This window comes from Mobula hypostoma, chromosome 7 (genome assembly GCF_963921235.1).
Source record: "Mobula hypostoma chromosome 7, sMobHyp1.1, whole genome shotgun sequence".
Classification (NCBI taxonomy): domain Eukaryota; kingdom Metazoa; phylum Chordata; class Chondrichthyes; order Myliobatiformes; family Myliobatidae; genus Mobula; species Mobula hypostoma.
The window spans coordinates 87,420,235-87,431,031 of record NC_086103.1 but is presented as its reverse complement, the minus strand read 5'-3'; positions in this window follow the sequence as shown (position 1 = coordinate 87,431,031).

The window sequence follows — 10,797 nt, the reverse complement described above, 5'->3', positions numbered from 1 at the left end:
CTTGCAGTAATGGAAACTCATGCAGATATTTGCCCAACAACATTAGGGTTGTGTTTGAATGTCCTTCAAAAACCAGTGAAATTAACTTTCTCCATATACTTCTGATACACTAAAGGGCTGCTTCAACAGGCACTTTTCTTGTTGATTGAAGACCTAGATATACCATTCTACAAATCTTCCCCCTTCCGGCTATAGAGACTGCAGATGCTGGAATCAGAAACAGAAAAACAAACTGCTTGATGAGCTCAGTGTGCAGGCAGAAATGAACGGTCAACATTTTGATTCGAGATACTTTGTTGGGACTGAAAAGTATAAGGGAGAAAGCCAGTATAAAGAGGTGAGGAGAAGGAGCTGATGGATCCAGGTGAAGAGGGTGGATAGGCAGATGGAGGAGGGAGAAGGAAGAGTAGAATTATTGCCTGGGCGGAGATAGGTAGAGGCAACAAAGGATGGCAGATGGTGGAATCTGATAGGCAAGGAAAGTGGAACATGGAGCCAAAAAGTGCTTGTTTTTTTTTTGCTCTTTTCTCTGTGGGTTGAACTTGTGACTTGTCTGCATAGTTCTATGTCTCACTCTCAGCAGATTGTAGTATCCCTGTTTTAACTTCCACCTGCACTCTTCAAGGTCTGAGCTCAGCCTATAACCACCTTTGACCCGAGGGATGGCCAACACTACCGGCCTTGTTTCTTCCAGTGTAAAAAAGGGACATGCATGGAATATTCATCATCTAGCCTTAATATTCCGAGACAGCACCAGTTCAATTCAATGCTTTGCATTTTTATGGACCAGCATAACTGCAAATTGTCAATGCATCACATCAGTAATCTTTCACACATTAACTCCTGCTCATAAATTTTTTCCATTTTATGTAAGCACTTTCAATTTAGAATGAAACAGTCCTGAGCAAAACTGGAAGGTAATGGACTTTTTAATTCACGATTTTCAACAGAAAGCTTAGTTGCCTGGATTTTCTTTTTATTCATTTTTGGGATTCAAGCGTTGGTAATAAATTAACATTTATTGCCCATACCTAATTGTCCTTTATTTGATGGTGTTGAGCTGGCTTATTCAATTGCTGCAGTCCTTGGTGAATGCTCTCCCATTGTGCTTTTGGAGAGTGAAGGTTCCAGTATTTAGATCCAGTAACAGTGAAGGACTGACAAGGTATTTCCAAGGCTGCATGGTATATATAGGGGAACCTGTTGGTTGTGGTATACCTCTGCACCCTAACTGTACTTTGGCCATAAAACATAGGAGCAGAATTAGGACAATCAGCCCATCGAGTCTGCTCTGCCATTCCATCATGTCTGATTTATTATCCCTCTCACCCCATTCTCCTACCTTCTCCCCGTAATCTTTGATGCCCTTACTAATCAACAGTCCTGACGAAGGGTCTCGGCCTGAAACGTCGACTCCGCCTCTTCCTATAGATGCTGCTTGGCCTGCTGCGTTCACCAGCAACTTTGATGTGTGTTGCTATCAACCTCCGCTAATATACTACTCAATGATGACCTCCAAAGCCATCTGTGGCCATGATTTCTACAAACTCACTTTCATTTGACTAAAGAAATTCCTCCTCATCTCTGTTCTAAAGGAACATCTTTCTATTCTGATGCTGTGCCTTCTGGTCCTAGATTAAACCAGTATTGGAAACTTCCTCTCCACATCCACTTTGTCTCGGCCTTTCAATATATGATAGGTTTCAACGAGATCTCCACTCATTCTTCTAAACTCCAGTGAGTATGAGCCCAGAGTTATCAAACACTCCTTATATTTTAACCCTTTTATTCCCGGCATCATTCTTGTGAGCCTCCTCTGGACCCTCTCCAATGCCAGCACATTGTTTCAAAATTCAAAGTACATTTATTATCACAGTATGTATACTATATAAAACATTGTGAGTCATCTCCTTACTGACAGCCACAAAACATAGAAACCCAATAGAACCCATTAAAAAAGACCATCAAACACCCAAAGTACAAACAAAGAAAGAACAAATCATGAAAACAATAAAAAGTAAGCAAATAACATTCAATTAAATCTCAAGAAAGGGAGTTCACAGCTATGAAGAGAAGGGACCCAAAACTGCTCACAAAAATAAAAGTGTGGTCTGACCAATGCCGTATGACGCCTCAGCATCACATCTTTGCTTTGATATTCTTGTCCTTTCAAAATGTATGCTAACATTGCATTTGCCTTCCTTACCACCGACTTAACCTGCAAGTAACTAGTGTGCCGGTGGCAGAGAGAAAGATGCAGGGTAGTGACGAATTGGGCTGTTTTGACCAAGATAATGCTAAGCATCTTGAGAACCTGGAGTGCTACGTTCATCCGAAGCAAGCAGCAAATATCCTATTGATCTGTATCTTGTAGATGATGAGAAGGCTTTGGGATGTCACAAGGTGAGGTTTAAAGTAGGATAGCCTACTCTCCTAGAATGCTATTGTAATAGCTAGTGTGGTGAGTTTCTGGTCAGTTGTCATCCCCACAATATTAAGAAGATATTGGTGATGTAAGGCTGAGGATGATTTGAAAGGGATGGGCTGTAGTAACCAACATATTTGTATGATTGCCTAACTTAATCAAACAATGTTCAGCACAGAAGATTAAACATAGAACAGTACAGCACAGTAGCAGGTCTTTTGGCTCATCATGTCTGTGCCAACCACAATGCCAATCCAACTAATCCCATTGACCTACACATGGCTTATATTTTCCTATTCCCTACTTGTTCACATGTCTGTCTATATGTAACTTAAACACTCTGCTAGCACGTTCCAAAAAAACTGCCCAATCTCTCTCTTAAATTTTCCTCCTCTTACTTTAAACCTCTGCTCTCTACTATCTGACATTTCAGCCAAGAAAAGAAACTCTTTCCCATGCTTCTCACAATTTAATACACTTCTATGAGGTTATCCACTCTCCCTCCAAACCAAAGTAAAACTATTTCTCCTGCCAATAAATTAGGTGAATGAGGTTAATATAAAGATGTGAAAGGAGATTAAAAGATAAAATAATTGGAAAAAGTTATGGCATGCAGCAAAAAAGAGGTCATAGTTAAAGGAATAGGGCAAGTTCAATTCATATGAGAAACATTATCTTATTCATCTGGGCTGGATGACAGTGAAAAGTGCCCAGAGACTGTGCATTGCATTTCCATTGCTTCTGTACTGGAACTCAGCTCTGCACCAAGCACACGCTGGAAGAACTCAGCCGGCAGAGCAGCATCAGTCAGGGGATAGGAATTGTTGACACTTTGGCTAGAAATCCTGTATCATTTTTATTTCACTTTGTGTTACATGGTTCACAGTTGTGTAATAAATTTGCCAATGAACCCAATGAGTACAAAGGGAATGGGAAACGTACACTTAGAGGCCACTTTACTAGGTACATCTGCTCGTTAATGCAAATATCATACAGTGGTAACTCAATGCAGACCTGGTCAAGAGGTTCAGCTGTTGTTCACACAAAACATCAGAATGGGGAAGAAATGTATCTAAATGACTTTGACCGTGGAATGATTGATGGTTTGAGTATCTTAGCAACTGCTGATCTCCTGGGATTTTTACGTACAACAGTCTCTTGATTTTAAAGAAAATGGCATGAAAAAAAAACATTCAATGATTGGCAGTTCTGTGGGTGAAAACACCTTGTTATTGAGAGAGGTCTGAGGAGAACGCTCAGACTGGTTCAAGCTGACAGGACAGTAACTGTAACTCAAATAACCATGCGTCACCACAGTAGTGTGCAGAAAAGCATCTCTAAACACCCAACACATCAAACATTGAAGTGGATGGGCTACAGCAGCAGAAGACCATAAACATACACTCAGTGGCAACTTTATTGAAGTACAGTAGGACCCAATAAAGTGGCCACTGAGCCTATAAGCATTCCAGATCCCAGCTCCTGCTATTTGCTTGACCTCTGGTGTTCCAGATCCCAACCCTAGCTCCAGCCATACACTCCACTTGCACTCCTGACCCCAGCTTACATTCCTGATTAGTGGGCGAGCCAGTGGCTCAGGCTTACTGAACAATTGGATGCCAGATTATTGGAGTTTATTTATCACCACCATGATCTTACAATCAGTAGGAGAACCATACATGAAGGGAAGAAAGAAAGAAACATTAGCAACAAAATGAAAAAAACTGCTTTACACAACATGGCTGGGCCTTGGGTGGTATTATAGAAGAGAGAGACCTGGGGTGCAGGCAATATTTCCATGAAAGAGGAAACACAGGTAAATAGGGTAGTGAACATAATATTTGGCATGCTTGCCTACTTCAGTCAGAATACTGAGTCCAGGAATTGGAACGTCATGCCACAATTGTATAGGGCATTGGTAGGACCGGTCTGTGTACAGATAGCTCTGCTATAGGAAGGAGCAATTAAATTGAAGAAGATGCAAAAAAAGATTTACAAGGATGTTGCGGGAACCATAAAACTTGAGCGACAAGGAGAGGACTGGGTAGACAAGGACTTTCTTCACTGGAGTTTAGGAGACTGTGGGGTTACCTTGTAGAGGTTTATAAAATCTTAAGACCATAAGATATAGGAGCAGAATTAGGCCCTTTTGTCCATTGAATTTACTCTGCCATTTCATTACGGCTGATCCATTTTTCTTCTCAGACCCCATCTCCTGTCTTCTCCCCGTATCTCTTCATGCCCTGACCAATCAAGAATCTATCACCCTCTGCCTTAAATATCCCCAATGACTTGACCTCCACAGCCACCTATGGCAATGAATTCCACAGATTCACCACTCTCTGGCTAAAGAAATTCCTCCTCATCTCCGTTCTAAAAGGATGTCCCTCTATTTTGAAATGAGAAAATCCACAGATGCTGGAAATCTAAGCAACACACACAAAATGCAGGAGGAACTCAGAAGGCCAGGCAGCATCTTTGGAAAAGAGTAAAGTTGATGCTTTGGGCGAGACCTTTCTCCAGTCCTGCTGAATGGTCTCAGACTAAAACGTCGACTGTACTCTTTTCCATAGTTGCTGCCTTGCCTGCTGAGTTCCTCCAGCATTTTGTGTGTGTTCCTCCTATTCTGAGGCTGTGTCCTTTGGTCTTAGACTCTCCCACCACAGGAAACATCCTCTCCACATCCATTCTATCAAGGCCTTTCTACAGTCGATAGGTTTCAAAATCATGAGGGACATCGATAAGGTGTGGTATGGCCGCAGGGGAGCTAGGGAGTCCAAAACAAGAGAGCATGGGTTTAAAATGAGAGGGGAAAGATTTAAAAGGGACCTGCAGGCATCTTTCTCCCACAGAGAATGGTGAATATATGTGAATATATGGAATGAGCTTCCAGAGGAAGTGATAGAGGTTAAAAAGCATTGGGATAGTTACATGACTAGGAAAGGTTCAGAGGGATGTGAGGCAAACACAGGCAAATTAGACTAATCAGTCAAACATCTTGGTCGGAGCAGATGAGTTGGGCCGAAGGGCTTAATACTGTGCTATGTAGCTCTGTGACTCTGACTGTTTTCCCTAAACGGAATTGTCGTTTTCTGAAAACAGATCCCAGAGGAAAATGAGATCATTCCATCTCTGATCCTTAGTAACATGCTTTGTCAAATTCAGTAAATTACAGCGAGCCGATGATCTGTAGCAATAAATCTCTTGTGACAAAATACTCAGTGCAATTTAGCTTGGGACAGGCATATGACAGATGAGTGGCTTGCAGAACCATTCATTATCTGTAGCAATAACAGAACCAGCTATGAAAAGGAGGCTTAAATAAATAATAAATTTGTGAATTGTGTTGCAGTAATTGTTTGGGGAGTGTTATCTGAACTCTGAGGTTAGGAGTGAGATTGTCTGTAATGTAGCAAGTACAACATTAATAGCCGACTTTGCAGCATCAATATTTTGATGACAAAATCTCAGAGGCATTGATTCCTTATGAAATAATAGGGCCAATTATTAAAAACCAATGGAAATATTTAATCAGCAAAAAAATTGCTTCCGATTGAGCTACAAATCAATTAAAGGGAGTACATTTAGGCCCTCAAACCTTTAACAAACTTCAGAAGTTGGTAGGTAGATCTGTTTTAAAGTAAGCTGCGATCTGAGGATATGCAATGGCTAAACCAGATGGAAGACATTCTCTACACAGATCCCTCACGATGTTAGGGCCATGGGCAATGTGTATTATTTTGATCTCCATTGCACTATCAGTGCATTACAGTGAGAGGGAAAAGGAAAGTACATCCGTTATCACTATATACCAACCAAACTCCAATATAAAACCAGCAGATGCCTTGTTGCTACCTTTGGGCATTCTACCCTACATCACCTGCATCCTATAATTTAGATAATTGGCCTTACTACCTGTTAAGCCATATCTGTACTGATACATTACCATAATGTTTTTACCATAATGAAATTATACACTGCACTGCTATTTCTACATGAATAGAGTTAGCTGAAATATAATGGAGAAGAGGCAAAAACAATTCACATGATTTCCAAAAATGCCAGTTAACTTACTGCTTTTTGCAATTTAGAATTTTTTAACCAGGCTTGATGAATTAATGTATATAATAGTGATTAACTTGTATCTGTAATTGTGCGTGTGGACACAGGCAACATACTTTAATGTCATATGAACTGAAGGATAGATACGTGCTACGGGAAATCTTTTAAGTGTCGCAGAAATGGGATTGATTTTGAACTGGTGCACATCAGCTTCCAGAATAAATTGCTAAAAATGTACAATCCCTGAAGTTGTAATGTTGTCAGCTTTTGACATATGCATGGAAAATGGAAACTCAGAGCTGTGCTGGATGCTTGATTTACTCAGTTAAGATTTCCAGCAAGGCTTTCTCTCTTAAAGTGCTCAAAATTTGATTTAAGAAGATCATAGTTATAGTCATACTTTATTGATCCCGGGGGAAATTGGTTTTCGTTACAGTTGCACCATAAATAATAAATAATAATAAACCCATGAATAACTAAACAGTAATATGTAAATTATGCCAGTAAATTATGAAATAAGTCCAGGACCAGCCTATTGGCTCAGGGTGTCTGACCCTCCAAGGGAGGAGTTGTAAAATTTGATGGCCACAGGCAGGAATGACTTCCTATGATGCTCTGTGTTGCATCTCGGTGGAATGAGTCTCTGGCTGAATGTACTCCTGTGCCCACCCAGTACATTATGTAGTGGATGGGAGACATTGACCAAGATGGCATGCAACTTAGACAGCATCCTCTTTTCAGACACCACCGTGAAAGAGTCCAGTTCCATCCCCACAACATCACTGGCCTTATGAATGAGTTTGTTGATTCTGTTGGTGTCTGCCACCCTCAGCCTGCTGCCCCAGCACACAACAGCAAACATGATAGCACTGGCCACCACAGACTCGTAGAACATCCTCAGCATCGTCCGACAGATGTTAAAGGACCTCAGTTTCCTCAGGAAATAGAGATGGCTCTGACCCTTCTTGTAGACAGCCTCAGTGTTCTTTGACCAGTCCAGTTTATTGTCAATTCATATCCCCAGGTATCTGTAATCTTCCACTATGTCCATACTGACCCCCTGGATGGAAACAGGGGTCACCAGTACCTTAGCTCTCCTCAGGTCTACCACCAGCTCCTTAGTCTTTTTCACATTAAGCTGCAGATAATTCTGCTCACACCATGTGACAAAGCTTCCTACCATAGCCCTGTACTCAGCCTCATCTCCCTTGCTGATGCATCCATTTATGGCAGAGTCATCAGAAAACTTCTGAAGATGACAAGACTCTGTGCAGTAGTTGAAGTCCGAGGTGTAAATGGTGAAGAGAAAGGGAGACAAGACAGTCCCCTGTGGAGCCCCAGTGCTGCTGATCACTCTGCTCTCACAGTATATGGAATAAGTAGCAACTGAGAAGGAGTTTGGAGGTACGTTTACCGTACTGGTATGCATTCATTTAGATTTTACAGCATAGAATAGGAAATTTAGCCTAGGGGCTCCTGGAGCAATAACACTCCAAAATTTCCACCATTCAACTCCATTAAATTTCACTTTAAAATCCTAGGAGACGAGAACTTCTGCTCCATCTGCCACAACAGACAGGATCTCCCGGTAGCCACCTACTTCAACTCTGCTTCCCATTCCCATTCAGATATGTCCATACATGGCCTCCTCTACTGCCATGATGAGGCTAAACTCAGGTTGGAGGAGCAACACCTCATATACCGTCTAGGTAGTCTCCAGCCCCTTGGTATGAACATAGAATTCTCCAGCTTCCAGTAATTCCCTCCCCCTCTCTTCCTCTATCCCTATTTCACTATGCCCCCTCCCCCAGCTACCTATCACCTCCCTCATGATTCCGCCTCCTTCTACTACCCATTGTGTTTCCCCCTATTCCTTCTTCACCTTTCCTGCCTATCACCTCCCTGCTTCCCCTCCCCCACCCCTTTGTCTTTCAAATTACTAGATTTTCACCTGGACCTACCAGCCTTCTCCTTCCCACCCTCCCCCACCTTCTTTATAGGGCCTCTGCCCCTTCCTTCTTCAGTCCTGACGAAGGGTTCCGGCCTGAAACATCAACTCATCATTTCCACGGATGCTGCCCGACCTGCTGAGTTCCTCCAGCATTTTGTGAGTGTTCCTGGGAGTTAGCATTTTGGATGACCTGTCAAATATCGCTTGACCTGCCCTGGGTTCAGTGATAAATACAATCACAAGCAAAGAGCATCTTTACTTTTTCAGAAGTTTAAGGTGGTTTGTTATGTCACAAATTTTCTAATAAATGTCCTCAGATGCACTGTTGTAAGTATACTGGCTGGTTGCAATTCAATAGCAATTCAAACTTGTGGGTACATAAGAAGCTGCCAAAATTAGTGGACTGAGTCAAGTAGTATGTCACAGGCACATCCTCCCCACTGTAGACAGTATTTTCTGATGATCTGCCTCAAAAAGACAACATCAAAGATTCTAACTGTGCCAGCTTCTTTCAGCTACCATCGAGCAGGAGGTACAGAAGCAGGAGGTCCCACACCACTAGGTTCAAGCTACTCACTTTCAAACATTCAGTTCTTGAATGAACCTCCACAAGGCAAATCACTATCTCAGTACAGAAACACTAAGATCCCTTCTGACCACTTTGTATGCAATGTACTTGTTTTGTTCTAAACGTGTTCTTGTTTAATTTATGTTTTTCTTCCTAATGTGTATCTGATGCTATGTACATATATGTTGTTACAAGTAGATTTTTTGTTGCACCTGTCTATGTACTTAAGAATATGACAATAAACTTCACTTTGACTTTATTATGCACCACTTCAGCATCATGCTTGTCTACTTGTTTCTCATTGGTGTGTTTGTCTAGTTGCCTCAAAGATGGACTTGTGTGACTCATCACAACAGTCCTGCCTTTATTGATACCTACCCCTCTCTCAACAGCCCACAACTCATTGCTGTATTCAAATGGACTTCCTGTCACCAAAGCAATAGATTCTTTCTTTATTTTTCCTCATAGCTCCTCCAAAAAACAAGCCAAAAGCTATTTAGCAACATCCCATAAAAGAACAGACTGCAGCATAAGCAGTATCTTAGACAGCATCCAGTTAGATAGTCCATTTCGGGAGAACATACAGGGGATGTGCACATTCGAAAGCAGGCATGGTCAGTGGAAATGGCTGTAAAGACATCCACAGAACTGCTCGAATCTACTACAGGCATTCCTGCACTGACAAGACAGTATAACCCATACACCTTCTTGAAGTGATAATTGAAAGACCTTTGTTTCACTGGAGGTATAATGACTTGTAAGTTCTGCAGAGAGTTGCCTGTTTTTCCATTGAAAGTTAAGTGGAAGATTGTTGGAAACCTTGAAGGGAAGATAGATGCACCTGGTGGAAGAATTGTTTAGTTTGCAGATTGTACCCATCCAATACTTCACAGTCGCATGGACTATATGTCCTGATTTGGTACTTGGTTTGTCATTTCCATTTTGGCTTTTATTTGAAAAGATGGAAAGTAAGGCAAATTGTAAATTTCTTTACAAAAATTCTACACAGGTGTCTTATAAGGGGGAGTTAGGAGTATAGAAACAGCAGAACTTTCCTTCTTTGTTTATTTCCATGGGCGTGAAATTGCCTTAAAGCAAGGAATTGTGCAGGTGAGAAGGACAACCATGGTAACTTGATCACATAATTGATACTTCATCGAGCTAGGCGTAGGGCCCAATAAATAATTTGGCTTACGTTCAGGATCCACTTGAAGAGAAAATGCAGTTGTCATGGTATCTTGTGGCTTCTCACATTCAGAGAATCGAAACACACAACACACTAATTAGTGACTCCCCCTGTATTATGTAAGATAAAACAAGTACACAGATAGAGGTGGAGCAACAATTAATAAAAATGTATTCTTGTTTTGCCAGGCAACCACTATGAAAACATGAGTAGGGTATAATTTACAGACGAGTTTCGTTAAGAATCCAGTAAAGTACATCAGTATAATCTTTTATCACCCTATACTTAACTATCTGAGAGGTTGTAAACTACTAAACAGTAAATAGAGTGCATGCAACGAAATTGACACAGACATTAACGTCCAGGACTGCAGCTACAAACTCAGTACGAGGGGAAGAGGGCAATCGGGCAGGGAGAGGGTACATGAGGGGGAAACAATAGGAGAAGAGGGTACTGAGGGAGTGTGGGAGGGAATAGTACAAGAGAGCTGCATGTCAGAGCCTGCACTCAGTCCCCCTTTCAACTAGATTACAGGTCACAGCCTCTTTAGGTTATGACAAGGTTCTGTTCCTGAGAACTGTTTGCATCCTGGAGAGTTACCAAGT